At 56.4% G+C, this 4890-nt stretch overlaps 1 protein-coding gene across 1 annotated transcript in view; it reads left to right on the plus strand.

Annotated features, from left to right (window-relative positions):
• BCKDHA (branched chain keto acid dehydrogenase E1 subunit alpha) overlaps positions 1-4890 on the plus strand; it is a 446963-nt gene that overhangs the window by 4046 nt on the left and 438027 nt on the right. The gene's annotated exons all lie outside the window — the stretch shown is intronic.

Genomic DNA, 4890 nt, shown 5'->3' on the forward strand with positions numbered 1-4890 from the left:
CGCAGGAGGGGGCAGCAAGATTGCGGGGCCTGTCTGGCCAGAAGGAAATGTCTGTGCTGTGGCCTGGTCACCCCCGCCCCCAGGACCTGCTGGGCTGCTGCCGCCCCTGGGCCGGGGCTGAGGCCGAGTAAACACAGCAAACACAGCCGCCGGCAGCCTGGGATATTTATACCGAGGCTGGGCGTGGGTCCAGTGCCCACCACAGCCCCTGCCCTGCCCTGCTTTGCCTGCTGCCACAGCCAGCTCCGAGCCAGCGTGGCACCAGCCGGCAAGGGGACGCGCCACAGACACAGCCTGCGCTGGGTATGGAGGCCAACAGGCACTGGGCGCTCACGACGCAGGCGGCTTCATGGATGTACCCTGTTCCCCTCCCCTGAAAACACCAGCACACAATGTGGACCCACACTCGCAGCCACTTGGGAACACACATCCACCCCTGCTGAGAACCTGAGAATGCGAAATGCCCTCAACGGTGATGCAAAACAGACCCACACAACTCCACATACTGCAGTCACCAGCCTGCATGTGGGAACACAGCACGCAGACACCACTTAGCACCTGCTCACAGCACTCACAGCTGGGAACACCAGTCCCTGAGACGAACACACACAGCCCCGAAGTACAGCCCTCCCTCACACACACACACCCAGAACCACAGGAAGCATGCTGGATGCACACCACGTAGACAAGCATGCTCAGAATACCAGCGACACATGCACTGATCACAGTGCAACCCAGAAACAACTCACAACTCACCCACCTCATATGTAAGAAACACACATACGGCTGGGCGCGATGGCTCACGCCTGTGTCTCAGCACTTTGGGAGGCCGAGGTGGGCGAATTACGAGGTCAGGAGTTTGAGACCAGCCCAGTCAACATGGTAAAACCCGATCTCTACTAAAAATACAAAAATTAGCCAGGCATGGTGGTGGGTGCCTATAATCACATCTACTCGGGAGGCTGAGGCAGGAGAATCCCTTGAGCCTGGGAGGCAGAGCTTGCAGTGAGCCAAGATTGTGCCATTGCACTCCTGCCTGGGCGACAGAGCAAGACCCCGTCTTACACACACTCTTACACACACACACACTCCCCTCTCCTGGAAAAAACATCACTCACAGATCGATTAACATATGCAGAAAACACCACATTTCAAGTCAAACTTACACTAAAAAATGCACAAATTTACACCCAGAAGAACAGTGAAGATGTTGAGAAAAATATCAGACACACAATATGCCCCAGATAGATGGCCGACTTGGAGAATCAAACAGTGCCAGAGCATAAAACCCACAGAAAATACAACAGCTTGCCCAGCAGAAATACAAAACGCAGACGCACACCCCAGAAATGCAGCGCAGCCACAAACACACGGAGCGAACACGTGCTGGGGACACACACAGACAAGACCATCCATACCAAACAGCACACAGGCCCCCAGAACACCCATGCCAGATGCAACTCACACCACAAAGCTTGGAATCACACACACACAATAAGGTCCTGAACACACACAAATCCACACTGGAACCTCAAATACTCTGCATATCCAGAGATTGAGGAGAAAGGGGCTTTCTTTCACCCCCCAACCTTCCCACTCCCCCTTGGGGACCCGGGTCCCAGGCCCGTCTTGGGGGCCGGGGGGAGGGGGCAGGAAGGCCTAAGCTGGCCTCCCCCAGCGGCTTCCTGCCCCACGGGGACTGCACAGGAAGCTGGGGCTCCAGCCGGAACCCAGGCTCCCCCCACGACTTCCCTCCGTGGCCCCGGCTGCCTGCAGAGGCAGGGGCGGGGCGGGGGGAGGGAGCGGGGAGCCCCAAACCCCCTGCCCTGCCCCTGTGGTCGGCCACGGGTGGGGGCAGACTTGTCCCGACGGGGCTAAGCCACCCATCGGGCCTGGGTGCCAGGGTGGCAGGGCAGGGGCAGTGCGCACGCGGCCAGGGGAAGGTGCTGAGCCCACAGTTTCCCCTCCCCACCCTGTGGGGCTCTGCCAGCTCACCCGGCAGCCCGGGGCAGGTGGGCGGGGTGTGTCACGAGGGCGTGTCGGGCAGGCCGACCACACCGCGAGTGTGCAGCCAGCACTTGTCCTCAGGCCGAGGCACGAGCTGGGGCTGGGCGTGTGAGGGCCGCGTCTGCCACCCTAGGGGTGTGTCTGCTCCGTCTGGGACCCTGGGTGTGACAGTGTGTCTGGGTGTGACGGGGTCGCTGCAGTCTATGGGGCCCTGTGGGACTCCCCAGGCTGGAGTTGTGCGTGTGTGGTGGAGGGTGTGGGATGTCAGACTGAGTGGGTAAGACCGACCTGCCGTCTGTGCGGTTGTGACGTGTCAGACCTCCGTGTGGGGTGTGTCTGGTGGGACTGTGACAGGTCCGACCGTGGACATGCACCCTGGACCTGTTTGTGACTGTGACCCCGTGGGGGAGGAGGTAACTGTTGGGGGATCCATTTCCTGTCCGGGCTCTGATGCCGTGATGCGTGTGCGTGCATGACACTGAATCAGTGTCTGGTGTGCGGTGGTTGCGACCATGACCCTATGGAATATATTTGTATATGACTGTGTTGTGCCAGGTCCCTATTGAAGTCTCTGCTCCTGTTGTGTCCCAGTGAGGCTCCGAGGCTGGGTGGTGTTTATGTGATGGGCTGACACTTTCTCTGTTTGTATCTGTGTATATGTGGGCTGTAGCTGCTGCCAAATGACACAGCCCATGTGTTATGGGCCCTGCAGGAGTCTCTGTGTGTCCACGGCGGCTTTGAGAGGTGAATGTTTGTGTAGTGTGGGGCACCGTCCGTGTTTCCCCCCTTGTGTGTCTGCGTGTGTACACACACCACATCCTCGCAGGGCTGCAGCGATCACAGCCAAGTCACTGTGTCCTAGCTTGTGACTCTGCCTCTTGGGCCAGGCCTCAGCATCTCTATAGCGATCCATTTGTTGGCATGTCCTTGTATAGTGAACTCCTGCCTCCCCACTCCTCCCTCAGCCCTCTGTGCTTTTGGACCTGAGGCCAGAGGAGTAACCACATTTCTACCCCTACCCTGAGCTGGGAGGGCCTCAGGTCCCTGGCACCCAGACCCAGTGCTACCAACAGCTCTCATGCCCACAGGCAAAGGAACGGCAGCACTCACATTGTCCTCCCTCCCAGGACAATCACTGGGTGTGGGGAAGTGAAACCTGGGAGAAAGAGCAGAAATTGAGAGCCAGGAGAAGGAGGAAGCGGGAGGGAATTAATTCACGAGCAGGACCATAGCAGATGGGAAGAAACAGAGACTGCAGAGGCAGACCCACCCATGGCTGCTGCCGTTTCTTGCCTGGACAGCTGGTCTCTCTGTGCTCACCCTCACCCTGACACTTCTGTCCACTCCCAACCATGAGCCAGACGGCGAACCCTCTGAGCACCTAGGTCAAACCCTGCCATGGCTCCTGTCTTCCTCAAGTACAAGTTCTTTGTTTGTTTGTTTGTTTTTTGAGATGCTGTCTCACTCTGTTGCCCAGGCTGGGGTGCAGTGGCGCGACCTTGGCTCACTGCAACCTCTGCCTCCCCTGTTCACGCGGTTCTCCTGCCTCAGCTTCCTGGGTAGCTGGGACTACAGGTGTGCACCACAATGCCAGACTAATTTTTTTTTTGTATTTTGCATTTTTATTTATTTATTTGAGATAGAGTCTCGCTCTGTCACCTAGGCTGGAGTAAAGTGGCACGGTCTTGGCTCACTGCAACCTCCACCCCTTGGGTTCAAGTGATTCTCCTGCCTCAGCCTCCTGAGTAGCTGAGATTACAGGCGTGCGCCACCATGGCTAATTTTTGTATTTTTAGTAGAGACTGGGTTTCACCATGTTGGTCAGGCTGGTCTTGAACTCCTGACCTTGTGATCTGCCCGCCTCTGCCTCCCAAAGTGCTGGGATTATAGGCATGAGCCACCACGCCCAGCCTTTTTTTGTATTTTTATTAGAGGCGGGTTTTCACCATGTGGTCCAGGCTGATCTCAAACTCCTGACCTCAAGTGATCCCCCTGCCTCGGCCTCCCAAAGTGCTGGGATTGCAGGTGTGAGCCACCATGCCCAGCCTTTTTTTGTTTGTTTTTGTTTTTGTTTTTTAAGATGCGGTCTTGGCTGGGGCACTGGCTCATGCTTGTAATCTCAGCACTTTGGGAGGCCGAGGAGGAGGGCGGATCACCTGAGGTCAGAAGTTTGAGACCGGCCTGAACAATATGGTGAAACCTCATCTGTACTAAAAAAAATACAAAATTAGCCAAGCGTGGTGGCGCATGCCTGTAATCCCAGCTACTCGGGAGGCTGAGGCAGGATAATCGTTTGAACCCAAGAGGCAGAGGTTGCAGTGAGCCAGGATCTCGACATTGCACTCCAGCCTGGGCAACAAGAGTGAAACTGTCTCAAAAAAAGAAAAAAGGTGGGGTCTTGCTTTGTCACCCAGGCTGGCATACAGTGGCACAGTCAGGGCTCACTGCAACCTTGACCTCCCAAAAAGTGCTAGGATTACAGGCGTGAGCCACCCTGCCTGGCCTGAACTACCATCTTTTACTGTCTTCCTCACCATCCCCCGCTAAAGCAGGTTCCTAGTGGGCAGGAACTCCTCCCTTAACCTCTCTGGGCTTGTTTCCTCACCTTTAGAATGGGTGTTATCAGAGTCCCTGCATCTCAGAGTGTTGCTAAGGTGACTGAATGAGTTCATTAATGTAAGGCACTTCAACAGTGCCCAAGGTGCTCAATAAATAGATCTAACTACAGTAGTGTTCTCCACTGGTTCCCTGTGCCCTGATGCTGGGCAAAGGAATAGTGCAGACAGGCAGGAGGAGGCAGAGAGGGACAGAGATGGGGTGGGAGTAGGGGAACGTCAGGGAAGGAGACCCCAGGCAGGCGCCCAATGACACAGAGATCCGCAG

The sequence above is a fragment of the Macaca thibetana genome, chromosome 19, assembly GCF_024542745.1.
Source record: "Macaca thibetana thibetana isolate TM-01 chromosome 19, ASM2454274v1, whole genome shotgun sequence".
NCBI classification, from domain to species: Eukaryota; Metazoa; Chordata; class Mammalia; order Primates; family Cercopithecidae; genus Macaca; species Macaca thibetana.